The sequence below is a fragment of the Ranitomeya variabilis genome, chromosome 1 (assembly GCF_051348905.1).
Source record: "Ranitomeya variabilis isolate aRanVar5 chromosome 1, aRanVar5.hap1, whole genome shotgun sequence".
Lineage (NCBI taxonomy): Eukaryota > Metazoa > Chordata > Amphibia > Anura > Dendrobatidae > Ranitomeya > Ranitomeya variabilis.
This window is the reverse complement of record NC_135232.1, coordinates 842,517,776-842,533,573: the sequence shown is the minus strand read 5'-3', so window position 1 is coordinate 842,533,573 and position 15,798 is coordinate 842,517,776. Positions and strand designations below refer to the sequence as shown.

Sequence of the window (15,798 nt, the reverse complement as noted above, 5' to 3'; positions counted from 1 at the left end):
ACGCAGAAAAGGTGAACGGATGGACTCTACATGCCTGTTTCCCGCCGTGAAGCATGGAGGAGGAGGTGTGATGGTGTGGGGGTGCTTTGCTGGTGACACTGTTGGGGATTTATTCAAAACTGAAGGCATACTGAACCAGCATGGCTACCACAGCATCTTGCAGTGGCTTACTATTCCATCCGGTTTGCGTTTTGTTGGACCATCATTTATTTTTCAATAGGACAATGACCCCAAACACACCTCCAGGCTGTGTAAGGGCTATTTGACCAAGAAGGAGAGTGATGGGGTGCTACGCCAGATGACCTGGCCTCCACAGTCAACAGAACTGAACCCAATCGAGATGGTTTGGGGTGAGCTGGACCGCAGAGTGAAGGCAAAAGGGCTAACAAGTACTAAGCATCTCTGGGAACTCCTTCAAGATTTTTGGAAGACCATTTCCGGTGACTACCTCTTAAAGCTCATCAAGAGAATGCCAAGAGTGTGCAAAGCAGTCATGAAGGCAAAAGGTGGCTACTTTGAAGAACCTAGAATATAAGACATATTTTCAGTTGTTTCACACTTTTTTGTTAAGTATATAATTCCACATGTGTTAATTCATAGTTTTGATGCCTTCAGTGTGAATGTACAATTTTCATAGTCATGAAAATACTGAAAAATCTTTAAATGAAAAGGTGTGTCCAAACTTTTGGTCTGTACTGTATGTATACCTCTTTTACAATATTATGTCAACAATATAATCACTATATTTGAAATAATATTGTAAAAATGTATATATTTTAAGACATAAACCACTAGATCGAAAATTAGACTATAACATTTCGCCAAACAATACCAGGTGTATATGTACAGTATACCTAGTATTGCCTTAATGCTGTACATATACAGTATATACACACACGTATAACTAATATTGTCTGGTAAAAATATATTTATTTTTTTTTCAGTTTTATCAAAATTTTGTCTTGACCCCATAATATTCTGCATCTATTCCTTGTGTAAAATCCAAGGGCTACCTGGCAATTAGAGAAAAGTCTGTAGGGTGTTTGTTTCAGGATCTTGCATAATCCTAATCCATTATAGATCCTTTCAGTGTCTTAAGTGTCACGTGGGGTAACACTGTCATCCAGTGTTGTAAATAAACCAGTCTGTGCTTTGTCTGTCCAGATACCCAGATACTGTGTAGGACAGGCATTGAGCACATTAATTATGATTTTTTTCAGGGCCATTCTCGATTTATAACTTTTCGATGCAAAGACGTCATTATCTAGGACTGGACGATGAAGAGAAAAGAGCAGGATTGTCAAACGCATAAAGGAAGGTATGTTGTTACTATTTATTTTAATAGATCTTACTATAATAAGCAACTAATATAAGTTAATCTAGAATTATTAGTAAGGTTCTTTCTAAAACTGCATTTCCAAGTATAATATTTTGTAGATATACGATATACACTCACCGGCCACTTTATTAGGTACACCATGCTAGTAACGGGTTGGACCCCCTTTTGCCTTCAGAACTGCCTCAATTCTTCGTGGCATAGATTCAACAAGGTGCTGGAAGCATTCCTCAGAGATTTTGGTCCATATTGACATGATGGCATCACACAGTTGCCGCAGATTTGTCGGCTGCACATCCCAAAGATGCTCCATACAAGGCAGGATGGATCCATGCTTTCATGTTGTTTACGCCAAATTCTGACCCTACCATCCGAATGTCGCAGCAGAAATCGAGACTCATCAGACCAAGCAACGTTTTTCCAATCTTCTACTGTCCAATTTCGATGAGCTTGTACAAATTGTAGCCTCAGTTTCCTGTTCTTAGCTGAAAGGAGTGGTACCCGGTGTGGTCTTCTGCTGCTGTAGCCCATCTGCCTCAAAGTTCGACGCACTGTGCGTTCAGAGATGCTCTTAGGCCTACATTGGTTGTAACGGGTGGCGATTTGAGTCACTGTTGCCTTTCTATCAGCTCGAACCAGTCTGCCCATTCTCCTCTGACCTCTGGCATCAACAAGGTATTTCCGCCCACAGAACTGCCGCTCACTGGATTTTTTTTCTTTTTCGGACCATTCTCTGTAAACCCTAGAGATGGTTGTGCGTGAAAATCCCAGTAGATCAGCAGTTTCTGAAATACTCAGACCAGCCCTTCTGGCACCAACAACCATGCCACGTTCAAAGGCACTCAAATCACCTTTCTTCCCCATACTGATGCTCGGTTTGAACTGCAGGAGATTGTCTTGACCATGTCTACATGCCTAAATGCACTGAGTTGCCGCCATGTGATTGGCTGATTAGAAATTAAGTGTTAACAAGAAGTTGGACAGGTGTACCTAATAAAGTGGCCAGTGAGTGTATATATTTACTGATTCTGCCAAAATACCCACATGAAATTTTGGAGAGTTTCTGGGCCCCAATGTGAAACCTGTAACTCAGCTCCCACCTTCATTTCTATTGCTGGTTTCTCTGTGACACTGGGGCTTTGGGTCTCCCGTCATGCACAAGAGTCCTGTACTGACTGATACCTCTGTATCTCTACTTCTTGGCCCCCATCCATCAAATATATATATATATATATATATATATATATATATATATATATATATATATATATATATATATATATACATATATATATACTAGCTGAAGAGCCCGGCGTTGCCTGGGCATAGTAAATATCTGTGGTTAGTTATAGCACCTCACTTCTCTTATTTTCCCATCACCTCTCTCATTTAGCACATCACTCCTCTCATTCCCCCCTCACTTCTCTCATTCCCCCCTAACACTTGTCATTTCGACCTCACATCTGTAATTTTCTGATCACTCCACTATTTCCCTCACTCCTCTCATTTTGCACTCACACCTTTTCATTTTCACCTCACACCTTTCATTTTCACCTCACACCTTTCATTTTCACCTCACACCTCTCATTTTCCCCTCAGTATATACATGTTTGTCATCTCCCTTATATATAGTATACACCTGTATGTCATCTCCCTTATATATAGTATACACCTGTATGTCATCTCCCCTATATATAGTATATACCTGTATGTCATCTCCCCTGTAAATAGTATATACCTGCTGTATGTCATCTCCTCCTGTATATTATATATACCTATGTGTCATCTCCTCCTGTATATAGTATATACCTGTACGTCATCTCTTCTGTATATAGTATATACCTGTATGTCATCTCCTATATATAGTATATACCTGTATGTCATCTCCTGTATATAGTATATACATGTATGTCATCTCCCCTGTATATAGTATATACCTGCTGTATGTCATCTCCTCCTGTATATACCTATGTGTCATCTCTTTTTTACAGTATATACCTGTATGTCATCTCCTGTATATAGTATATACCTGCTCTATGTCATCTCCTCCTGTATATACCTGTGTCATCTCCTCTTTTTTATAGTATATACCTATATGTCATCTCCTGTATATAGTATATACCTGTGTGTCATCTCCTCCTGTATATAGTATATACCTGTATGTCATCTCCTCCTATATATAGTATATACCTGTGTCATCTCCCCTGTATATAATATATACCTGCTGCATGTCATCTCCTCCTGTATATACCTGTTATGGACCTGGTGGTTAGGTGCACCTGGAATGACCTGATGGTTAAACTAGAAAACAGGACGAGCTCTGGGAAGTGGGAACTCTGCTGACCGCAATCCTAAGCCTATAACACACACACTAGAAATAGCTGTGGAGCGTACCTAACTCTCCCTAGACGCCTCTTCACAGCCTAAGAGCTAACTACCCCTAAAGATAGGAATATAAGCCTTACCTTGCCTCAGAGAAATTCCCCCAAAGGTAAAGACAGCCCCCCACATATATTAACTGTGAGTTAAGAGGAAAGTCACAAACACAGGGATGAAACAGGTTTCAGCAAAGGAGGCCAGACTTACTAGATAGACTGAGGATAGGAAAGGGATCTATGCGGTCAGCACAAAAAACTACAAAAAGCCATGCAGAGTGTGCAAAAAGACCCCCGCACAGACTCACCGTGCGGAGGTGCCACTCTGCAACCCAGAGCTTCCAGCTAGCAAGGCAATATCATGTTAGCGAGCTGGACTAGAACTTAGCAAGTACTAAGAAATATATTCAGTACACAATGAACAACAAATGAACTAGCAGGGACTTAGCTTCTGCTGGAGTAGACAGGTCATCAGAAAGATCCGAGAGAGATCTGAACCAGTGCTAATACATTGACAGCTGGCATGGAGTAACGATCTGAGTGGAGTTAAATAGAGAAGCCAGCCTAGCCGCAAACGAGGGCAGCTGAGGAAGCAACCTCAGAACCAGCAGTTCCCCTCACAGCCACCAGAGGGAGTCCACGGACAGAACTCGCCGAAGTATCATTCATGACCACAGGAGGGAGTTCAAGAACGGAAGTCACAACAGTACCCCCCCTTGAGGAGGGGTCACTGAACCCTCACCAGAGCCCCCAGGCCGATCAGGACGAGCCAAATGAAAGGCACGAACCAACTCGGCCACATGGACATCGGAGGCAAAAACCCAGGAATTATCCTCCTGACCATAGCCCTTCCATTTGACCAGGTACTGAAGTTTCCATCTCAAAATACGAGACTCTAAAATCTTCTCCACCACATACTCCAACTCCCCCTCGACCAACACCGGAGCAGGAGGGTCAACGGAGGGAACCATAGGCGCCACATATCTCCGCAACAACGACCTATGGAACACATTATGGATGGCAAAAGAAACTGGAAGGGCCAAACTAAACGACACAGGATTGAGAATTTCAGAAATCTTATAAGGACCAATGAAACGAGGCTTAAACTTAGGAGAAGAAACCTTCATAGGGACATGACGAGACGACAACCAAACCAAATCCCCAACACGAAGTCGGGGACCAACACAGCGACGGCGGTTGGCGAAACGTTGAGCCTTCTCCTGGGACAATGTCAAATTGTCCACTACATGAGTCCAAATTTGCTGCAACCTGTCCACCACAGAATCCACACCAGGACAGTCCGAAGGCTCAACCTGCCCTGAAGAAAAACGAGGATGAAAACCAGAATTACAAAAAAAAAGGCGAAACCAAAGTAGCCGAACTGGCCCGATTATTAAGGGCGAACTCAGCTAATGGCAAGAAGGTCACCCAATCATCCTGATCAGCAGAAACAAAGCATCTCAGATAGGTCTCCAAAGTCTGATTAGTTCGTTCGGTTTGGCCATTTGTCTGAGGATGGAAAGCCGAAGAGAAAGACAAATCAATGCCCATCTTAGCACAAAAGGACCGCCAAAACCTTGAAACAAACTGGGAACCTCTGTCCGACACGATGTTCTCCGGAATGCCATGCAAACGAACCACATGCTGGAAAAATAGTGGAACCAAATCAGAGGAGGAAGGTAATTTAGGCAAGGGTACCAAATGGACCATCTTAGAGAAGCGATCACAAACCACCCAGATGACCGACATCCTTTGAGAGACAGGGAGATCTGAAATAAAATCCATGGAAACATGCGTCCAAGGCCTTTTCGGGACTGGCAAGGGCAAAAGTAACCCACTGGCACGAGAACAGCAGGGCTTGGCCCGAGCACAAGTCCCACAAGACTGCACAAAAGAACGCACATCCCGTGACAAGGAAGGCCACCAAAAGGACCTAGCCACCAAATCTCTGGTACCAAAAATCCCAGGATGACCAGCCAACACCGAACAATGAACCTCAGAGATAACTCTACTAGTCCATCTATCAGGGACAAACAGTTTTTCTGCTGGACAACGGTCAGGTCTATCAGCCTGAAACTCCTGCAGCGCCCGCCGCAAATCAGGTGAGATGGCAGACAGAATTACCCCCTCTTGGAGAATACCAGCCGGCTCAGGAACTCCCGGGGAATCAGGCACAAAACTCCTTGAAAGGGCATCGGCCTTCACATTCTTAGAACCCGGAAGGTATAAAACCACAAAATTGAAACGGGAGAAAAACAGCGACCATCGAGCCTGTCTAGGATTCAACCGCTTAGCAGACTCGAGATAAGTCAGATTCTTGTGATCCGTTAAGACCACTACGCGATGCTTGGCTCCCTCAAGCCAATGTCGCCACTCCTCGAACGCCCACTTCATAGCCAACAACTCCCGATTGCCAACATCATAATTACGCTCAGCAGGCGAAAACTTTGTAGAAAAGAAAGCACATGGCTTCATCACAGAGCCATCAGAAGATCTTTGAGACAAAACAGCCCCTGCTCCAATCTCAGAAGCATCAACCTCGACCTGAAAAGGGAGCGAAACATCTTGCTGACACAGCACAGGGGCCGAAGAGAAACGACGTTTCAACTCCCGAAAAGCCTCAACGGCCGCAGAGGACCAATTCACCACATCAGCACCTTTCTTGGTCAAATCAGTCAACGGTTTAACAACACTAGAAAAAATAGCGATGAAGCGACGGTAAAAATTAGCAAAGCCCAAGAATTTCTGAAGGCTCTTCACAGATGTAGGCTGAGTCCAATCATAAATGGCCTGAACTTTAACAGGATCCATCTCGATAGTAGAAGGGGAAAAAATTAAACCCAAAAAGGAAACCTTCTGAACTCCGAAGAGACACTTAGACCCCTTCACAAACAAAGAATTAGCACGAAGAACCTGGAACACCATTCTGACCTGCTTCACATGAGACTCCCAATCATCCGAAAAGACCAAAATATCATCCAAATATACAATAATGAATCTATCCAAATACTTTCGGAAGATGTCATGCATAAAGGACTGAAACACAGATGGAGCATTAGAAAGCCCGAATGGCATCACCAGGTACTCAAAATGGCCCTCGGGCGTATTAAATGCTGTTTTCCATTCATCTCCCTGTTTAATACGCACAAGATTATACGCCCCTCGAAGATCTATCTTGGTGAACCAACTAGCCCCCTTAATCCGAGCAAACAAATCAGACAGTAGAGGCAAAGGGTACTGAAATTTGACCGTGATTTTATTGAGAAGGCGGTAATCTATACAAGGTCTCAGAGAACCATCCTTCTTGGCCACAAAAAAGAACCCTGCTCCCAACGGTGACGACGACGGGCGAATATGCCATTTCTCCAAGGACTCCTTTATATAACTCCGCATAGCGGCGTGTTCCGGCACAGATAAATTGAAAAGTCGTCCCTTAGGAAATTTACTACCAGGAATCAAATTAATAGCACAATCACAATCCCTATGAGGAGGTAGGGCACTGGATTTGGGCTCATCGAATACATCTCGGTAATCCGACAAAAACTCAGGGACTTCAGAAGGAGTAGAAGGAGAAATTGACAACAACGGAACGTCACCATGTACCCCTTGACAACCCCAACTGGACACAGACATGGATTTCCAATCCAATACTGGATTATGGACCTGTAGCCATGGCAAACCCAACACGACCACATCATTTATTATTATTATTATTATTATTATTATTATTCATTTTTATAGCGCCATTTATTCCATGGCGCTTTACATGTGAAATACGGGGCAAATATAGACAAATACATTAAACATGAGCAAAAAACAAGGCACACGGGTACATAAGGAGGGAGGACCCTGCCCGCGAGGGCTCACAATCTGCAGGGGATGGGTGATGATACACTAGGATCATGCAAATTATGCAACACCAAAACATCTTCCTGATGTGCAGGAGCCATGCACATGGTCAACTGAGTCCAGTACTGAGGCTTATTCTTGGCCAAAGGCGTAGCATCAATTCCCCTTAATGGAATAGGATACTGCAAGGGCTCCAAGAAAAAACCACAGCGCCTGGCAAACTCCAAGTCCATCAAATTCAGGGCAGCGCCTGAGTCCACAAATGCCATAACAGAGTAGGACGACAAAGAGCAAATCAGAGTAACGGACAAAAGAAATTTAGGCTGTACAGTACCAATGGTGACGGACCTAGCGAACCGCTTAGTGCGCTTAGGACAATCAGAGATAGCATGAGTGGGGTCACCACAGTAAAAACACAGCCTATTCTGACGTCTGTGTTCTTGCCGTTCAGCTCTGGTCAAAGTCCTATCACATTGCATAGGCTCAGGACTCTGCTCAGAGGACACCGCCAAATGGCGCACAACCTTGCGTTCACGCAAGCGCCGATCGATCTGACTGGCCAAGGACATTGATTCATTCAGACCAGCAGGCGTGGGAAACCCCACCATAACATCCTTAAGGGCTTCAGAAAGACCTTTTCTGAAAATTGCTGCAAGGGCACACTCATTCCATTGTGTAAGCACAGACCACATTCGAAACTTCTGGCAATATACCTCTGCTTCATCCTGACCTTGACACAAAGCTAGCAAGATTTTCTCTGCCTGATCCACAGAGTTAGGTTCGTCATAAAGCAATCCAAGCGCCAGAAAAAACGCATCTACATTAAGCAATGCAGGATCTCCTGGCGCAAGGGAGAATGCCCAGTCTTGTGGGTCGCCACGTAACAAAGAAATAATGATTTTTACTTGCTGAATGGGGTCACCAGAGGAGCGGGGTTTCAAAGCAAGAAACAGTTTACAATTATTTTTGAAATTCAGAAATTTAGATCTATCTCCAAAAAAACAAATCTGGAATTGGAATTCTAGGCTCTAACATAGGATTCTGAACTACATAATCTTGAATGCTTTGTACCCTCGCAGTGAGGTGATCAACACAAGAGGACAGACCTTGAATGTTCATATCTACACCTGAGTCCTGAACCACCCAGAGGTTAAGGGGAAAAGAAAGACAAAACACACTGCAGAGAAAAAAAAATGGTCTCAGAACTTCTCTTATCCCTCTATTGAGATGCATTAACACTTTGTGGGCCAGCTGCACCTGGAATGACCTGATGGTTAAACTAGAAAACAGGACGAGCTCTGGGAAGTGGGAACTCTGCTGACCGCCATCCTAATCCTATAACACACACACTAGAAATAGCTGTGGAGCGTACCTAACTCTCCCTAGACGCCTCTTCACAGCCTAAGAGCTAACTACCCCTAAAGATAGGAAAATAAGCCTTACCTTGCCTCAGAGAAATTCCCCCAAAGGTAAAGACAGCCCCCCACATATATTAACTGTGAGTTAAGAGGAAAGTCACAAACACAGGGATGAAACAGGTTTCAGCAAAGGAGGCCAGACTTACTAGATAGACTGAGGATAGGAAAGGGATCTATGCAGTCAGCACAAAAAACTACAAAAAGCCACGCAGAGTGTGCAAAAAGACCCCTGCACAGACTCACCGTGCGGAGGTGCCACTCTGCAACCCAGAGCTTCCAGCTAGCAAGGCAATATCATGTTAGCGAGCTGGACTAGAACTTAGCAAGTACTAAGAAATATATTCAGTACACAATGAACAACAAATGAACTAGCAGGGACTTAGCTTCTGCTGGAGTAGACAGGTCATCAGAAAGATCCGAGAGAGATCTGAACCAGTGCTAATACATTGACAGCTGGCATGGAGTAACGATCTGAGTGGAGTTAAATAGAGAAGCCAGCCTAGCCGCAAACGAGGGCAGCTGAGGAAGCAACCTCAGAACCAGCAGTTCCCCTCACAGCCACCAGAGGGAGTCCACGGACAGAACTCGCCGAAGTATCATTCATGACCACAGGAGGGAGTTCAAGAACGGAATTCACAACATATACCTATGTGTCATCTCCTCTTTTACACTGTGTTCCAAGTTATTATGCAAATTGGATTTAGGTGTTAAAACAATTTAATTGTTTTGTTTTTCAAATAAACTCATGGATGGCATTGTGTCTCAGGGCTCAATGGATCACTGAAATCAATCTTAACCCCTTAATGACCGCCAATACGTCTTTTAACTGACCTGAGATATAAGAGAATAGCCTCCCCATACAGGTGACAATCCAGCAGCTGTCGGCTGTCCACTATAGATGACAATTTGCTGAATCAGCCACGATCAGTGTTTGCACCGTCCATATCTGTTTAACCCCTTAGATGCTGCTGTCAATAGTGACTACATCATTATAAATGGTTAACAGAGTGTGGGGGCTTACTCTTTATCCCAGTTGCTGCCCTGAGATCATGATTGAGTGGTCCTGATATTTGCCATGGCAATTCACCCCCAAATAGCGGCCTTACAGTCTGACGGCTGTTGTAACCTGTTCAGAAGTTAGAGTCATTTAGGTGGTAATAATACCTATTTTCATTTCTGTCATGCCACTTTGCATTAATTCCTGAAAAGCACCTGAAGGGTTAACAAACTACCTGACTGCAGTTTTCAATATGTCAGGGGGTGCTGTTTTTAAAATGGTTTAACTTTTAGGGGTTTCCCAATATATGGGACCCCTAAAGTCACTTCAAACCTGGATAGGTCCCTAAAAAAATTAATTTTGAAAATTTCTTTGAAAAAATGAAAAATTGCTGCTACATTTTTAAACCTCCTAAAATGCTAAGAAAATAAAATAACATTTTACAAATGATGCTGATGTAAAGCTGACATGTGGGAAATGTTATTTATTAAGGTTTTGCTATGGTATGACTATCTGGATTAAAGGGATAATCATTCAAAGTTTGAAAATTGCTAATTTTTTAACATTTTGCTCAAATTTATGATATTTTTTATAAATAAACACAAAACATATCGGCCTAAATTTACCATTATCATAAAGTATAATGTGTCACAAAAAAACAATCTCAAAATCACTGGGATCTGTTGAAGCGTTCCAGAGTTATTACCAGATAAAGTGACACTGGTCAGATTTAAAAAATTTTGCTCCGTCACTAAGGGTTTAAACACGTGATAATTAGTTTTCCAGGTGATTCTAATTAAAGGAAAACTACTTAAAAATGATGTTCCACATTACTAAGCAGGCCACAGTTTTCAAGTAACATGGGAAAGAAAAAGGATCTCTCTGCTGCCAAAAAGCATCAAATTGTGCAATGCCTTGATCAAGGGATGAAAACATTAGGTATTTCTTGAAAATTTAAGTGTGAGCTTCATACTGTTAAGAGATTTGTGGCTGAATCTGAGCACAGTCGTGTTCGTGCTGATAAAGGCATAATGAGGAAAGTTTCTACCAGGCAAGTTCATCGGAAAAAGAGAGCAGCTGCTAAAAAGCCATTACAAACCAGCAAACAGATATTTGAAGCCGCTGATGCCTCTGGAGTCCCTCGAACCTCAAGGTGTAGGATCCTTCAAAGGCTTGCTTTGGTTCATAAACCTACTATTCTGCCACCCCTAAACCGTGTTCACAAGCAGAAATGGTTGTAGTGGGCCCAGACATACATGAAGACTAATTTTCAAACAGTCTTGTTTACTGATGAATGTTGAGCAACCCTGGATGGTCCAGATGGATGGAGTAGTGGATGATTGGTGGATGGCCACCATGTCCCAACAAGGCTGCAACGTCAGGAAGGATGTGGAGGAGTCATGTTTTGGGATGGAATCATGGGGAAACAGCTGGTAGGGCCCTTTAAAGTTTCTGAAGATGTGAAAATGATCTCTGCAAAGTATATAGAGTTTCTGACTAACAACTTTCTTCCATGGTATAAAAAGCAGAAACATGCCTTGAGGTGCAAAATCATCTTCATGCATGATGATGCACCATCTCATGCTGCAAAGAATACCTCTGAGTCATTGGCTGCTATGGGCATAAAAGGAGATAAACTCATGGTGTGGCCACCATCTTCCCTTGACCTCAACCCTATGGAGAACCTTTGGAGTATCATCAAGCAAAAGATCTACGAGGGTTGGAGGCAGTTCACATCAAAACAGCAGCTCTGGGAGGCTATTCTGACTTCATGCAAAGAAATACAAGCAGAAACTCTCCAAAAACTCACAAGTTGAATGGATGCAAGAATTATGAAGGTGATATCAAAGAAAGGTTCCTATGTTAACATGTAACTTGGCCTGTTGGGATGTTTTGGAGTTAAATAGCTTTTTTGTTTAGTGAATGTGACCTCTTAATGCTGCAAATTCCACAAATGAGCATTTTCAGATTTTTATCCCCTTTCTGACATCGGACGTACTATCCCGTCGAGGTGGGGTGGGCCCGTATGACCACCGACGGGATAGTCAGTGTTTGGTTCCAAAATTGTGCTGATGTAAAGTAGACATGTGGGAAATGTTACTTACTAAGTATTTTGCGTGGCATATCTCTGTGATTTAAGGGCATAACAATTCAAAGTTGGAAAATTGCAAAATTTTCAAAATTTTCAAAATTTCCATTTTATTCACAAATAAACGCAGGTAATATCAAAGAAATTTTACCACTATCATGAAGTACAATATGTCACAAGAAAACAATGTCAGAATCACCGGGATTCGTTGAAGCGTTCCAGAGTTATAACCTCATAAAGGGACAGTGGTCAGAATTGTAAAAATTGGCCTGGTCATTAACGTGCAAACCACCCTTGGGGGTAAAGGGGTTTAAACATATGAAATGTCTAGAAATTCTACTGTGCCTAATAATTTGAAACCGTGCATTTTGAGGTTTTATTCATTTTGGAGATTATACTGTTATTATTGGGAGGTTTCTTCAATAAAATTCGATGTATACTCTAAAGGGTGATGACTTTTATTAGGCTGACTGTCATTTGGACCGACAATTTAGGAAAATCCGAGAAAAATATCATTTGCATAATAATTTGGAAAATAGTGTATATAGTATATACCTGTGTGTCATCTCCCCTGTATATAGTATATATGTGTGTGTCATCTCTCCTGTATATAGTATATACCTGTGTGTCATCTCCTCCTGTATATAGTATATATCTGTATGTCATCTCCTCCTGTATTAGACTGCGTTCACACGTTATTTGGTCAGTATTTTTACCTACCCTTACCTATTTGTAAGTTAAATTGGCAGCCTGATAAATCCCCAGCCAACAGGAAGCCCTCCCCCCTGGCAGTATATATTAGCTCACACATACATATAATAGACAGGTCATGTGACTGACAGCTGCCGTATTTCCTATATGGTACATTTGTTGCTCTTATAGTTTGTCTGCTTATTAATCAGATTTTTATTTTTGAAGGATAATACCAGACTTTTGTGTGTTTTAGGGCGAGTTTCATGTGTCAAGTTGTGTGTGTTGAGTTGCGTGTGGCGACTTTTGTGAGATGAGTTTTGTGTGCTGACATGCGTATAGCAACTTTTTGTGTGTCGAGTTGCATGTGACAGGTTAGTGTAGCAAGTTGTGTGCAGCAAGTTTTGTGCATGGCGAGTTTTGCGCGTGGCGAGTTTTATGTGTGGTGCGTTTTGAGTATGTGCAAGTTTTGTGTGAGGCAACTTTTGCATGTGTCGCAACTTTTGTGCATGTGGCAATTTTTCCGCGTGTGCAAGTTTTGTGTGTGGCGAGTTTTCCATGAGGTGAGTTTTGCACGTGTGGCGAGTTTTGCGTGAGCCTAGTTTTGCATGTGGTGAATTTTGCGCGTGGCGAGTTTTGAGCGGCGACTTTTGTGTTTCGACTTTTATATGGCGAGGTTGGTGTATGTGTGGTGAAATGTGTGCTGAGGGTGGTATATGTGTTCAAGCACGTGGTAGTGTGTGGCGCATTTTGTGTGTGTGTTCATATCCCCATGTGTGGTGAGTATCCCATGTCGGGGCCCCACCTTAGCAACTGTACGGTATATACTCTTTGGCGCCATCGCTCTCATTCTTTAAGTCCCCCTTGTTCACATCTGGCAGCTGTCAATTTGCCTCCAACACTTTTCGTTTCACTTTTTCCCCATTATGTAGATAGGGGCAAAATTTTGGGTGAATTGGAATGCGCGGGGTTAAAATTTCGCCTCACAACATAGCCTATCACGCTCTCGGGTCCAGATGTGTGACTGTGCAAAATTTTGTGGCTGTAGCTGCGACGCCAATCCCGGACATACACACATACACACACATTCAGCTTTATATATTAGATAATTGTGTCTGGAGCCACATCGGCACATCTGTGTGACTGAAAGCATTCGGCGAATGGGAGGAAGTAGGTTCATTTTCATCAAGTTGCCCAGCAGCTTTAAAACACTGTTTACATGCAGATTAACCATACATCTACAGGTTTAATAGGGTTATTCGACGTGACAGACTCCCTTTAATAAACCGAATATGGATTTACAGCTACATATGAAACCCCCCCCAAAATAAAATCTGAACGAATAATTACTCCATTAACTCAAACAGAAAGAATCTGTAAGTGAAACAATCTATTTACTTAATGAGAAATTATTCATTCACTGTCCCCAATCGCAAAAATACAATTCTAATGTACAATGAGTTTATGAATGATTTCTATGAATGATATTATTTACATATTCATTCAAGTTAGGTAAGCAATACCGTAGGACAAAAGACATCCACTTATAGTTTGATTGACGACAGTGATCATTTTTACTTAGGCTAGGTTCACATTGCGTTAATGGCAGTCCGCTGACAGAATCCGTTTCATAGCGGCACTAACACTATGTAACGGATCCGTTAGCGCACCCATTGACTGCCATTATGTAGCGCATCGCAACGCATGTCATAATCGGCTCTATCTGTGCTAGCGGGTGACAAACCCGAAATGCTGCAGACTGCGTCCGAGGGTCCGTCACAGAATGACGGAACATCGCTAACGCATACCGATTATGACATGCGTTAGCGATGCGCTACATAATGGCAGTCAATGGGTGCGCTAACGGATCCGTTACATAGCGTTAGTGCCGCGTTAGTGCCGCTATGAAACGGATTCCGTCAGCGGACTGCCATTAACGCAATGTGAACCTAGCCTTATGGATGAATAATAATAAACTAAACTTTTATCAGTGATAAATGATAATCTATTTACACTGAGTAATTCTGGTTGTAGAATCTCATAATCAGCATAATATTTGTAAAATGTAAACCAGAATATAGTTCTTTTTTTATTAATGACAATATCTGTAATCTAATTTTATATATATAGAGCAAGCGACAATACTCTGTCCTCCTCCTCGACCTGTCGGCTGCCTTTGACACAGTGGACCATTCCCTATTATTACAGACCCTCTCATCCCTTGGCATCACAGACTTGACCCTATCCTGGATCTCATCATACGTAACAGACCGGACATTCAGCGTCTCCCACTCACACACCACCTCCTCACCTCGCCCCCTATCTGTCGGAGTCCCACAAGGTTCAGTCCTTGGGCCCCTGCTCTTCTCCATTTACACCTTTGGCATGGGACAGCTCATAGAATCTCATGGCTTCCAGTATCACCTCTATGCTGATGACACACAGATCTACATCTCTGGACCAGATATCACCTCCCTACTAACCAGAATCCCTCAATGTCTGTCCACTATTTTATCCTTCTTCTCCGCTAGATTTCTGAAACTTAACATGGACAAAACAGAATTCATCATCTTTCCCCCATCTCACGCGACCCCCCCAACGAACCTATCCATTACAGTGCATGGCTGCCCACTCTCCCCAGTCCCGCAAGCTCGCTGCCTCGGGGTAATCCTTGACGCTGATCTCTCCTTCAAACCACATATCCAAGCCCTTTCCACTTCCTGCCGACTTCAACTCAAAAATATTTCACGAATCCGTACATTCCTCAACCAAGAATCTGCAAAAACCCTCAGTCCATGCCCTCATCATCTCTCGCCTTGACTACTGCAACCTCCTGCTCTGTGGCCTCCCCTCTAACACTCTCGCATCCCTCCAATCTATTCTAAACTCTGCTGCCCGACTAATCCACCTGTCCCCCCGCTATTCCCCGGCCTCTCCCCTCTGTCAATCCCTTCACTGGCTCCCCATTGCCCAGAGACTCCAGTACAAAACCCTAACCATGACATACAAAGCCATCCACAACCTGTCTCCTCCATACATCTGTG

General features: G+C 42.9%; 1 protein-coding gene across 1 annotated transcript in view; it reads left to right on the top strand.

The window, feature by feature from the left end:
- The first annotated feature begins 1,173 nt into the window (after positions 1–1,173).
- PPEF2 (protein phosphatase with EF-hand domain 2) overlaps positions 1,174–15,798 on the top strand; it is a 132,228-nt gene continuing 117,603 nt past the window's right edge. Inside the window, exon 1 of the mRNA XM_077276130.1 lies at positions 1,174–1,318. The gene's annotated coding sequence lies outside the window, so the exon portion shown is untranslated. The remainder of the gene's footprint in view (positions 1,319–15,798) is intronic.